We start from the raw sequence: 13,881 nt of genomic DNA, 5'->3' as shown, positions 1-13,881 counted from the left end.
ATAATAAAATAGTTATTATTTGTAGAATTATGTCAGTTTTGATAAATGATATTACTTGATAATGATCAACTATACCATAAAACCCCTATCAACTTTATTTACATTACATAAAATAAATTTAGGCCTTTGACTTATATAGATGTGTGTGATGTTTGCAGTGTGTGTGTGTCTCACACACACTGCAAACACCACAAATGCACGTACATAATGAGGAAATTATTTTTCTTGTGCTTATTTTCTTGGCACTTGCAGTTTGGTTAGATGTGAGATAGAAGATGCAAATGTTTCACCTATCTGCATAATGAGTCCTATACAAAATGATTGCAGCTCATGTAAAAGACAGGGTGGCATGTTTTCAGTTTTAATGGGGACACTCAGAAAACTTCCAATCTTTCTTGACATTTCTTATAGCAAAATAAATGTGGTCTAGGTTGGAGTGTCTATTATGAAAATAAGAGAAGAGCAAGTCAATTATATTTCAATGACTGAATAGCCAGAGGTCCTCATTAAAATGATCAGAAAGGCTGCAGTGTTTCTTTCCTATATGTAGCCACTGATTAAGTTGTATAAGAATGACATGGCCTTTTTGGGAGGAAAACAGAGTATGCCTTGGTATCTAGCCAGCCAGCCAGAAATTGTTGACACTTACAAAAGTGAGATGCGCACTCCATCAAGAAAGGGAAGTTACTACTTATGGGGTCATGGACTCCTGATGTATTTAAAAATAGTTTTACTGGAGACAGTCATAGAAAGCTTTGAATTTGCACTAGGTTGTATGAAAAATGCCTGCGGTATGGTGGTGATATGGTATGTTTTCCTTTCCACTGGCTTCCACATAGCTTAAAAGAATAATGGTTTTAATATAATCTTTGAATATTTGGACCTTAAAGCAATATTCTAATTATCAGTTCATTACTATTCATTTTCGGAATTTAAATTCTTTCTATTTGCCAATTTTGTTTTTGGTATAAAATGTTACTAGGAAGGGGTTCTACAATTTTTCCCCAGAAGAGATTGTATACTATAATAGTAAAGAGTTTATTTGTTTAACCCTCTTGATGATCTGCAGTCTTAATAATTATAACATTATTTAGGATCTGATAATCCTGAATTGAGGGGCCCTGGAAGATTTTTGAGAAATGTTCTCTAGTGGTGGTTAATAGATAATACATATTTATTTAAAAAATAATCATGCAAACTCATCATGCACATACACTCTGTAAAGAATACTTGACTGTAGGATGGCTATAATTAGTTGTACCTTTGTTTTTCTTTTTTTATTGCATAGAGTTTGAAAGAAGGTTTACATATTATGCTCATGAGTAGCACTGCATAGAACAGCACCCATATACAAATTAAGTTGCAACTACTTACATCCTGCCCCACTTTAAATATATTAAACAACTGTTTCTGGAGATGTATTCAGAAATGTAGAGTAAGATTTAGTAATGATCTCACTTTTTGGTTAATGAGACCAGTGATAAGGTAAAACAGTTTGAAAGGATGCATCTTTAGTTCCTCAAGAGGAAAGCTGACTGAACTTTACCTTCATGTTTTCTTCTACTTTCCTGTCTGATTTATATAAGTAGCCCTAATGGAACAAATTCAATCAAATAAAATCTCTGCTGAGTTGCAAGTGCAAATAATTGTTGGTCTAAACTTGAATTCCAAATGACATCATGTCAAATAATGCTCCATCATTTAGAATGATGTTTCATTGTAAATTGGGACAATTTGAAATTTATATTACAAACTGATCACATTTTAATTAAGAATTTTTCTGTCTCAAGCAAGGTATCAAATAACTAGTACAAATAATTTTCTTCGCTAAAAATCACGTTAGAGCATACTTTGGCCAAAATAATGATGTTTGTAATGCTAGAGCTTAGTATTATGCAGGGAAAACAGCAGAAAATGCTTGCAAACAAGATTAAAATAATTGGTAATTATGTGACTTTCAATTATATTGTAGAATAAACTGACTCCATTGTGGGTTTTCATTGTTAGGTACACACATGGCACCCTAATAAGAGTCTTGAAAAGCAGCTATATTATTTTCAGGACTCATAGACAAAGTTGTCTATTTAATTAGCTTTAATTTAAATTCTGTTATATGTTTGACTTTGTATAAATCTCTAGATTGCTTCTAATGGTAGATTTTACCAGTGACAGAATTTTTCTTTGAGGTAAATTGATGCAGAATCATATTGTTATGAAAAGCACTTTGTTTATTATCCTTGATTTAAAAAGATATACAATACAGAACGTGAATATATTCTTCTTCAATTGTTGCAACAAAAATGAGTTTGCAAAGTTAAAATTAATTTACAGTGTAGTATACATGTAAGGAGAGAGACATGGCTCAGAAGATTACTATGCACAGTAAGAAACTAGTCATTATATGTGTTGTGCTTAATATTTGACTTTAGTACAAAATTTTCATATTCCTTTTCTGTCATAATTTTAACAGCCAAGTGTATTTTCTCAGCTGTCATACTGCAATTACCTGATGACTACAGAAGCCACATTGGCTTATTTGTTATCATTATATTGTATCTTTTGGAACACTGCGGGTTAATTGAAGAGTAAAATTAGGTATATTTTAGATACCTTGGTTGTGAACAAGTTCAAAACATGTTACAGGCATTTAAAAAGCCTTTTCAGAGGCCTTGGTTTTCTGACATACTGTTCTGATTCATTGGCATTGATTTTGGATACTGTGTTTAAAAATAACATGTTGAATAAAATTCAAGTAGAAAAGTTTGTTAGCATAGATGTTTTAGGATATGTCAGAGTTAGCATTTTAAAACAATCTGTGTTCCTGTGGTCGTGTTTTGAAAGCAATCACTAGTAGCAGAACATAGCAGGCTCATCCCATTACTGATATTTGCTTATGAAATACTTTCACACATCTGAAAAGATTACCTCATAGATAATCTTTCTGAGTACTTCTTCAGTGCCTAGGCTGGGACAACAGACTGTAAGTTTGAAGTTTAAATGCAGTTTAAACCACCTCTTCATGTAGGATTTCTAGCATGTTGTCTATAGTGATACGTGAATGGAAAGAAGAAAACTTACACTAAGCATTTTAAATTGCTATCTATATCCTTTTTTAAACTATTCTTTTTCTGGATACAGAATATCTATAGTGTTTACATTCTACAAAACTGTTGTGTATACATTAAGTCTTAAATCAAGGTTAAAAAGATAAAAGCGGAGAACAAGTAATTGTATGTGAATCTAAATGCAAAATATCCTCATTATAATAACTGAGTCAAAGAAAAAAAATTGTTGTAGAAACTGAACTCACCAAACATGACCTAATGTCAACAATGAACTCTATTTTAACCAGCCTTTCAACCTGTGTTTCATCAGAATAATTGGTCTTTTAGTTGATTTGACTAACTGACAGCTAAGCCACTAATAATTACCTATGGCAGCATTTATATTTTTTATTTTATATTAGAACACCACACTAATGAATGAATGTATTTTAAATAATAACTATATTTAAATGCCTAGACTATCATTTAAATAATTATTTATGGAAATATGATTACACATCAATGACTGGAATGGAGAGACTTTTAATTTAATTAAAAAGAAAATAACAGCATGTCGGTATAGCTATTTTTTATGGTTAAACAATTCATGACTTATAATAATATATTAATTTTGTCAATTTGCTAGGATATCATTTCAACTTTCTGACAAGCTTTCAGTTTTATTTAGATGAAGTCAGAATTCAAGATAATGCTTACTTCACAACTTATGCTTTATGGGAGTCTTCATGTACAAGGTATTCTAACTACCATCCACAGTTTTCCTACACTGTTGTGATGACATTCTTTAACATAAATATATTTCCATACAGCTAAGGCCAGAGCATATTTATCGGTCTTAGGTAAGTAGAAATGCTCTACGAAGGAATCCAAGAAGAACATATACTGGAGAACTTATTCTGAGGTAAGCTAACAACAAGAATAACTGAACTCAATAAAACTGAATTGATAAAACTATTGCTTCTTTTCAAAATACTATTTTGAAAGATCTGTAATAATTTATGATCTGTAGTAAGAGTCCACAGTTTATTAGAACCAAGAAACCCATTTCAATTATGATTGTACAGAAAATAGTATATTGATTAACTGAGAAGTAATTAGCAAATCTTTCAAATGTATTATGTATAACTTTTAAATTATTTCAATTTTTAAAAATGTCAGTTTCCTAATATTGATCTATATGTATTTATATTTAAAAATATTACTTAGCTTCAAATATAGTGCCCTCTAGATATCCCTCTCTTCAACAAGAGAAGTTTACTTTTTATTCCCCCACTCAAATATTGGTTGATAATGATACTAACACAGATTTGTACTATGTAATATCATGCTACATTTCAACTCTGAAGTTTGTTCTATAGAACGAAGGGTATATTATCATATGTGTGTATTTATGTATTCATCTGGAAACATATACTGTATTTTTTATAAATATGGGGTTAGAGGTGAACAGTTGACTATATATTTTAAATCCTGTGCAGTACCCAAGTGAGCAATCAATATATTTTCCATACATGTGTGATAATTTAGAAATGTCCTATGTGATTTATTAGTAGTAGTTTTTCATCATACATTGTGGTGCATTATTGCTTTTAAATAAAAATGCTGTTCAAATTATTTATATTAAGAATGAAATCAAGTGAAATCATATAAATGAAATCTCATTGAAAAGTTAAACCAGAGAGATATATAGTGTAGTAGAAAAATATACATAATATTAGGTACTACCCACTTAATACAGTTTGAAAATATAATTTCAAAAGTATTCATTTTCAAAGACTGGGAATATTTAAGATTATTAAAAGTTATCCATAACACCAGTTGAGTATATATACATTTATTTTGTAGTTGATTTTATACTCAAAACCAGTTTTTCATCCAGGTACACCTGTTTACTCAAAGAGGGTCATTACTACTGGATTAAGATCCTTTTTGGGCATCAATTTTTTTTCTTTGTATGCATTTTAAAAGTAGTATTTCTAGAATTTATTTGAATAGAGGGTCACGATAATAAATTCATATCAGTGCTATGTAGCTTTATAAGTGAGATGCTTATGGGATTTTCATTTTCCCTCTTCCTAGCTCTGTTTGTCATTACATGTTTTAAAGTAACAACTTAAAGAGCCTTTCAATCATATACAGCTGATGAATTTTTTCCTGATGTTTCCATTCATTTTAAGTTGTCCTCTCAATAAATATTAATAAACAATGCAAATATATTACTAGCAAATTATTACAGAAAATGAAGTGCTCATGGCATCATTATAATATATATCCCATTTCAATTTTTTGAATATGAATTATATATACACATTAGTCAAACATGTTTTATTCCAATTTATGCATGTGTATGGAATGCATTTCTATGGTTTAAAAACACAGGAATATTACCTCTAGATATTGCACTAAACAGGTGATTGAGCTGGATCCCTAGTGAAGCAAGAAAATAAAATCTCATTTTTACATAAATCCTGTTATGTTATTTTGCTTATATTGATAAATTATTGAATATATAATATTTTTGTTAGTAAAGTTTTTGTTAGTAAATCTTAATCAGAAGAAATAAAATCAAAGTATTACCATTTTAGGTATATCCAAATTTAATGAAAAAATAATTATTACCAGATTTATAAGCTGTACCAGTCAATGTACTTAAAACTGGTGGCAAATATTTTACATTATATGATTAATATAATGAGCACGTACAACAGATCTTGTGATTTCTTGAAAATTAACTTTTCAGTGTGGTGACACTGGTTTACCAACATCAGGACTGCAGGAATAATTGCTAATAGAACAAAAGCATGGATGTAATATGAACAATTAAGAAAAGGAAGTTTAAAATATTTAATTTAATATTAATGAAACCAGACCTTGACTTTGTGGCTTCTCGTATTTGGCCTGGAAGACATTACATCAATATTTTTATTTTTTAAGATATGAAAAGCAGCACAAAGGTACCTCAGACCTGCATTTTGACCTACTATTTTCCAAATACTGTGTTATTTTTCCTGAAATTAGGACTATGCATTGATGAATGATGAAAGCATTAATTATACTTGTTCAGACTTTCATAAAAGGCAAGGCATAAAAAATATGGAAAAAATGCTGATACCTGTGAAAATCTTTTGAAACAACTAATATTGTCAAAAACATATTTTAAGCAAGAGATTAAGAAAAAAATATTAGAGGAATGTTACATTTCTCTCTCTAACATTTTAAAATCCTTCTAGAAATGTAGCATTCTTCTACCTAACATTTTAAAAGCCTCCTAGAAAAAATTAAACTACTACTGTTGTTGGCCGAAGAGAAATTATAAGAAGAAAAAGGAAAGTTGAATATATGAAATAAGAGATTATTTAAAACAGGTTTGTTCAGCAATAATGAAGATTATGTAGATGACAGAAACACTCACATTCCATGTTTGCAAAGTAGTACTAATCTTTCACATCTTAAAAATTCTCAATAAAAAATTCTGAACCTTTGTAAGTATTATGTCCACAGAAATTTGAAAGAGATGTTTATTTTGTTGGCATGTATAGTCAGAAACTGAAATGCTCTAAAAGTGCTTAATGAAATACCAAATATGTAAGTGATGTGTTCATTATGTCTGTCAGGATGTTATAGTTAAATATCTGCTGGTATCGCCATGAAAGGTCATTTCTTGTTTTTCAGGGAGTCCTATAATTCAGAATAAAATAGTTTAGATAATAAATCTATATGGATTAATTTCTTCAGCTTTTAAACAAACCAAACTGACCTGACTCTTTATGACCCTTCTGTTGCTGTCTGGGATGTCAGTCATATCAATGCATATTTTATCTTTATTTAAATGGCCTATCTAAACATAAAGTGCTCATACAGAAATCAAAACAGCAGCTAGGGATGGAAATATATAGCCAGACATTCAAATAATGTTATTGTGCTGGTCATTTCATACCAGTAATCAAGGATAAATATCCAACACATACATAAACCATCCCTGCCAAGTGTCACTTCAGCGGCACAAACAGCCTAATAAACTTGAAGACTCATTTGTAGATAATAAAACTAATAGCCCACAACGAACCACCCCACTTGCCCCTTAAGTCACTCAGTTTACCGCTTCTGGAAAAAAATGGAGAAAATAGTTATGTATTGCCAAATGCCCTGAAAATCAATAAACCCAAGCTGTATTGAAGCAAGGAGCAAGATGGGGAAACAAGTTCTGAAGTTAGAAAGCCCTTGTCGAGAATGTCCTACTATGAACCCCAGCTCTTTCAATCTAGAGTGCTATTAATTTAATTGCAACTGCCATTGTATCCTACCAGGAGAGAGGTGACCCTTCTGGTAGCCAGGACTCAAATAATCAAGGATTATTTTGGTCAGCATCTACACCTCCTAAAATTCCACTGTGTGCATGTGAGCTTGTGTGTATTTACCATGATTGCCTCTCCATACTTAAGTTGAAGCTCACTTTCTTTTAAAACCCTGCTGAATGTAATCTTGCTAATAACTTTTGTAAAACTAATATATATAAATCACATCACAAACACATAATCTAAGTTATAATAAAATTGTAATTTTACTTGGAACCTCTATAGAACTTTCTAACTGAAGGTCTCAAAATACTAATAAATTAAGTCTCAGCATCCTTGAGAGGTAGTGATAGTATTATCTCCATTTTATAGATTATCGGCTGGTATAAATCAGCAGCACTCCATTGACTTCAAGGGAGCTGTGATAATTTACAATATATGGCACAGATACACTGTAGATATTATTATTGCAACGGTGGGAATAAAATTCACTTTACTAGTTTATTGGATTATGTCACCATATGAGTACTTGTTATGACACTGCATGGAAAGGGCCTGATTCTCATTTATGCTAAAGCTACTTTGCTTTGCCATGGTAAATGTAATTTTCACGCATTTTAGCTATTTGTACACTGCTTAATATATCTAGTTCCATATACCCACACATGCAAACCCATGCTTTCCAAGCTCACCTTTCAGTGTTCGCACACGTGGAACTGGCACCAGTGGAAGGCTTTTCCTGCTCATTGTTTCATTGTTTCAGGATTGAGGCAGAGGATCTGCAAGACACTGGTAGACATTCTATGGCAGTATCTGCCCTATCAAAGGCTCCTCTCAGAGGTGTGAACAGCCATGACCTGATTAATGCAGCTGATACCAGCTGCCATTGCTGCAGATACCTCATATGCAGACCAGCATTTCTGGAGCAAAGCCACAAGCACAGACTGATGGGACCACCTTGTCTTGCAGACCTGGGATGCCCGGCAGTAGCATGAAGAAGCAGATGTTCTTAGTCCTAGGTCCTGTTGCCCAGTGAACCAGGGCCATCCTATTGACTCTGGCCATTAGGCCATACCACCTTGAGGGAATGGACAGTCATATTGACTCTGGCCATTAAGCTGCAACCCCTGAGGCTAAGGGGTCGAGACACACTGCTGCAGGGCTATAGTGATCCATACCTGTTCCAAATGGGAGACGGGCATGTTTGCATCATGACAGTACTACTCCATTGTTATTCAGGACTTGGCTGACCACAGAAGCAGGTTCATGGTTGAACATCAGTCTGGGATGTACTGGCAAGGTGAATGATGCCAGGGATTTTTGAAGATCAGGACTTCACCTTCAAGGACAAGCAGGGACCTTATTCCCTCTGATTACATTGTTATCAGTAGAGTCTCTGTCCCAGCTGTGGTTTTAGGGGACCCGCTGTACCTTCTTCTGCTGTGACTCATGAAACTATATCCTTACTTCAGACTTCAGCCTGGCAAAAGAAAGTTTAATTACAAGTTCATTAGCTGGAGGATGGTGGTGGAATGTGCATTTCAGGTGTTGAAGGCAAGATGGTATTGTCTAAATCAGTATTGCCAGTGCCATTAGCAATATTGTCGTCTGATGTGGACTGCACAACAATTGCAAGACAAAAGAGAACCATTTTGCAAGGAGTGGACTCAACACTGCTGGGTTGTAGGAACGGTACAAACAACCAAAAAGTGCATCTTTAATGAATGGGGTGGGATATCTATGTTCAAGGGAAATCGAGGATGCCTTGTGTGTTCACATGTGTTTACATTTTGCTGTTGATGAGGAGAATGAAGTAATATAGCTATTCCACACTTATTATACCACACTTATTCAGAATTTTGGGGGCCATTGCAGCTTATACTTTAATAAAACCTGTTAATGTAGCTCTAGTAGCAGCTTATGTACAATTGCCAAGGAGTTTGATTTTTATGAATTTAATAACATCTATTCATGTTACCTGGGGCTTGTTCCTGTTTGCAGCAAAAGCATTTTATCTGAAACATGTCAGAGGGCTTTGTGTGGGGGCTTAAACATTCATCAGAGTGCAGCTATATTATGCAGTGTAGACATACCCTTTAAGGTACCTTTACATTGCCGAAGTAGCATAAGGGGGGCTGAGTATAAATTAAAATCTGTTCTCAAGTGTTTACATTATTTAGCCTTGTCCAACGGATCCTGACAAGGACTGTCTTCAGAAATGACATTTAGATGGTCATTAAAGATATTGTTTGTATTAAACACTTATTTTCATTCGAATAGAGATTCACAGAGAAGTGTACATCAATGCACACTGGTTATAACTGAACCTGCCTGAGGAGTTCCTTTGTGTTGTAAAGCAGCTGGACAAAAGGAGGATTGACACTCAGGCCTGTCTGAGCTAGCCCGTGGGTTCAGGCTGTATGACTTACAGGGAATAGGAAGTACTCTGGAAGAATTAGTGTGCTCAGAGCAGGAGAGATGAAAGTTCAGAAAGGTCTTTCTGGCTACTGGATTAGAAACTGGTGCCTTGGTTAGGATTTGTGTAAGCGGAATTAACTGCAAGTAGTCATATGGCTACATTTGTCATCTCTGTTCAAGGCAAACAGCCTTTATGAAGTTATTCTAAATAAATAAGACTAGAAAATATCCAGTATTCTGCAATGAAACACTGACTCACTCTTCCCTCCCCCATCAAAAAACCCCACAACTCACCACAACCAAAATCTTGTTTTCTCTTGGCAAAGAAGACACACCTGTGGCAGGAGTGAGGATACATTTTCAAAGGATAGAAATTGTGATCTGGTATAAGTCTCTACACAGAGATTGAATAAATACCTGTGATGCGTGAAGAAATCAAAGCCATTGGAGAAGCAGTAAAATCAGGCCAAGAATAATTAAAATTAGTCCTACAAGCTTCTTAGAAGGAATTGAGAAATGACTAAATCCAGTCAGCTGAAAATAAAATCTCTATTGGATCAGGAGGGTCAAAGTGTCCAAAAAGATCTGGATTTTCAGCTACAGGGTGGACTAGTAAAATGGACTAAAGAATAACCAGCAAGAATAGAAAGAACCAGAAATTTTTGGCTAACTTGGAACTTGTGACCAGAGATGAATTGCAGCAAGGATTTAAGATCCTGAAAAACTGCCTGGAGAAAAAAGCTCCACTTTAAAAGTCACCTGCTTGAATGAGGAATTGGGACAGCCAGAAGCTAGAACAGGTTGAAATTTTGCCAAAAAGTTAAAATTTCTTTTCTTTTCCCTAGTGTTTGCTAACACCCAGCAAATAAAAAAGAAAATGAGAGAAAGTGGATATTTTCCCCCATCAAAACAGAATGAAACATTTACTCAGTACTGGACTACAATACACAGGCCTAGTCTACACTTACCGTGAAATTTGGCAGCAGTGGACGAGAGATACACAAGCCACTCTACGTAGCTTGTGTATCTCACGTCGACTTCCTAACTTCTACTTACTGTGACATATTCACTTCACTGCGCCGACAGGAAATGTGCAGTTGAAGGAAGTACTCCATTTGAGGATGTGCATCATCAACAGAATGAGGGTAGTGTGGCTGTAAATCAACCTAATATAGATTGACTTAAGTCTGTAGTGTAGACATAATACAAGATTATAAGCTTTTTAGGCTAATAGCTGACTTTTTGTTCTATGCTTGTACAGCGCATAGCGGGAGGGTCTTGCTTTTGTACTCAGGCGTCTCTGTGACGGGAGGTTCACCATCCAAAGGCTCTGCTGCAGTCCCTTTTAGTGGCCCTTTGAAAAGTGCCCTGAGTTTCCTTCTCTTTCAAAGAAAACAAAGGGGCCTTGGTGGTTCAGTGGTAGAATTCTCACCTGACATGTGGGAGGGCTGGGTTCAATGCCCTCACGAATGCTCAGGAGTGTAATGGACTCGCAAGCGCACCCCTTGTCAAAGCTTACCTTTCTCATCTGCGTCTGCACCAGGCATGGAAGCCCTCCTGTTTCTGCCCGGTTTCGATCCAGGCCCCTTTCTCCTCTGCAGATGAACGTGATAACCGCTACACTACAGAAACATGCAGCTCAACCTGGCTTGGCAGCCTGCAGGGGCGGCCCCTTTGGCTCTCATGAAGGCCGCAGTAGGCCCTGGCAACAGGCCAAAGGACCTGGTTGGCGTTGGCCGAAGCCGTTGGCGGAAAGCTCACGGTCCGGTTCCAGTGATGCAAAGGGCATGTGGGAAGGGCATTGGTGGTTCAGTGGTAGAATTCTCGCCTGCCACGCGGGAGGCCTGGGTTTGATTTCCAGCCAATGCAGTGGTGCTCCTTTTCGGGCCTACGCCTGTTGTGTTGTTTGAGTGTGATGGGCTTGCAAGCCGCTCCCTGGCCTCTGAGTGCCACCATGTGCTTTACTTGCTGAGGGCATGAGTTGAGGGGGGCTCTGGTGCTGCTGCTGCTCTTTGCCCATTTCTTCCTTTTTGAGCTGTAGTGGCGAGGGCCAGGTGCAGCTTGTCTCCAGGCGTGCTATTTTGGGTGCAGTATTAAGCCCCTTCCCGCTCTTAATCTGGGGCCGCAGGATATGCCAGCACAGGCTGGGAACACTCTGGCCACCAGGTCAACCCGCATACGCTCAGGAGCCTGCTTTGCTGTCAGTAAGGAGTCCGAATTGTGGTTCTCTGGCCCTTTGGCGCAGTTTCCATCCCCGTGCCTTGTTTGCTCCCCAGCAGGGCTGAAAGAGCCTTCTTCGAGCTCCTGCCTTGACCTTGAGATCCGGTGTGGCGGGGATCGTGAGCCCTCGCTCGCGCAAGAGGAAGGAACGTTATTCTGCTCTCACATCCCTTTAGCTAAAGGCTTGCCCTTTCCACAGCATATTTTGCAGTGCAACGCTAGCGCGTCTGACTGTGGATCAGAAGTCCATCCGAGTGGAATGGTCTTCCCTTCATCCTTGGGCGTCTCTGTAACGGGAGGTTCGCCTCCAAAGGCTATGCTGCAGTCCCTTTTAGTGGCCCTTTGAAAAGGGCCCTGAGTTTGCTTCTCTTTGAAGGAGGTCAAAGGGTGCTGAAAAGCAAAGATGCCACTCCAAGTGCATGGTGAGAGACTACAAGCCAGGCAGGAGTCAAACCTGAACTCTCCTGAGCCATATCCATTGCGCCACTGGCCCTGCTGCTCTGGAGTATGAGTGGTTAGGGTCTTAGTACTCCACCCAAAAGCGCACACCTGGAGACAAGATGAGCCTGGTCTTCACCATTGCAGCTCAAAAAGGAAGAAATGAGCAAAGAGCAGCAGCACCAGAGCCCAGGGGCTCCCTCAACTCCTGCCCTCAGCAAATAAAGCACATGGTTGCTCTCAGAGGCTGGGGAGCTTTGCAATCAAAGAACACGACAGCTGTAGCCCCAAAAAGAAGTGCTGTTGTGTTGGGGTCCTGGGCCATGACTGGGGCTCCTAGGTACTACTACAGTAGAAATAATACTGAGGCCTCCAGCCTGGTTGCATATGGTGGCTTAGATCTCTCCTGAATATGTCCTTCACTCCCCATAGGGTTCTGTCATAGTGGAGGCATAGGGGAGCAAGGTAGGGGGACCCAGACCCTCTCACTATTTGGTCCTGATCCAGAGTGCCAGAAGGATGTTATAGAGTCTAGACCACTTTCTGGTCCACTCAAAGTTAAACTCTCTCCCCTCCCGCCCGGGTCACTTCCAGTATGCCTTTGTTTTTTTGGGGCATGATCACAAATTTAGTGACGGTTTAGTCTGTCAGAGGTGGAATAAAATGAGTTTCTGGATCAGTCTTTATTTTATTATCTGGAAAGTTCTGTTATAGGCTTCAGTCCATCGGATTTTGCTTGGTGAGGCATCTTTTACCACGTTTGTTAAAGAGGTGGCAATGTCGGGATAAACTGTCTATAGTATCCATCTATCCCCAGGAAGCAGCATACCTGTTTCTTAATAGATGAAAGATGGCAGTCTGACAAGGCCGTTACCTTTCCCACTAATGGGCATAATCATCCCATCCACAGTATTTCCCAGATAGTTCACTTCATGGTTAGCTAATCAACAGTTAGCAGGATTAGCTGTTAACCTGGTTTTCTGGAATACGCGTAGGACCACTGTGAGGCATTTCATATGGTTGTCCAAAGTCTTGCTATAGATGAAATTATCATTGATATAGGCCGACACATATTGTCCATGTAGACATAATACTTGACCATTCATCTCTGAAGCAGATTGGCAGACAAAAGGGCTTGGTTCTAAACTGGAATAGGCCCAGGGGTGTATAGAAGGCCACTGTCTCCCAGGATTTGAGGGTGAGAGGAATCTGCCAGTGTTGCTTGGACAGGTTGAGGGTAGATGTATACCTGGCAGTATCATGAACTGTAGGTCTCAAACCTGGCCCTGCAGGGTTCATGGGAACAGCCATGCTCCAACTCTCTACTTTGCAGCCTGCTGGCAACTGCTTACTTGGTACCCAAGAAGCCCAACCCCAGTGTGAGGCTCCATCCCTGACATCCAATTGGTGCACTCCCAGAATGGCTGACTGACCCACTGGCTCTA

General features: G+C 37.5%; 1 non-coding gene across 1 annotated transcript; it reads left to right on the top strand.

Moving 5' to 3' along the window:
- The first annotated feature begins 11,576 nt into the window (after positions 1–11,576).
- TRNAG-GCC (transfer RNA glycine (anticodon GCC)) lies at positions 11,577–11,647 on the top strand. Its single transcript has one exon. It is a non-coding gene; the product is annotated as a tRNA-Gly (tRNA).
- Positions 11,648–13,881: the final 2,234 nt, after the last annotated feature.

The sequence above is a fragment of the Emydura macquarii genome, unplaced genomic scaffold, assembly GCF_026122565.2.
Source record: "Emydura macquarii macquarii isolate MOO-44397 ecotype Brisbane River unplaced genomic scaffold, CSIRO-AGI_Emac_v2 contig_3019, whole genome shotgun sequence".
Classification (NCBI taxonomy): Eukaryota; Metazoa; Chordata; order Testudines; family Chelidae; genus Emydura; species Emydura macquarii.
Note: the sequence above shows the minus strand (reverse complement) of the source record. Positions and strands in the feature narration are given on the sequence as shown.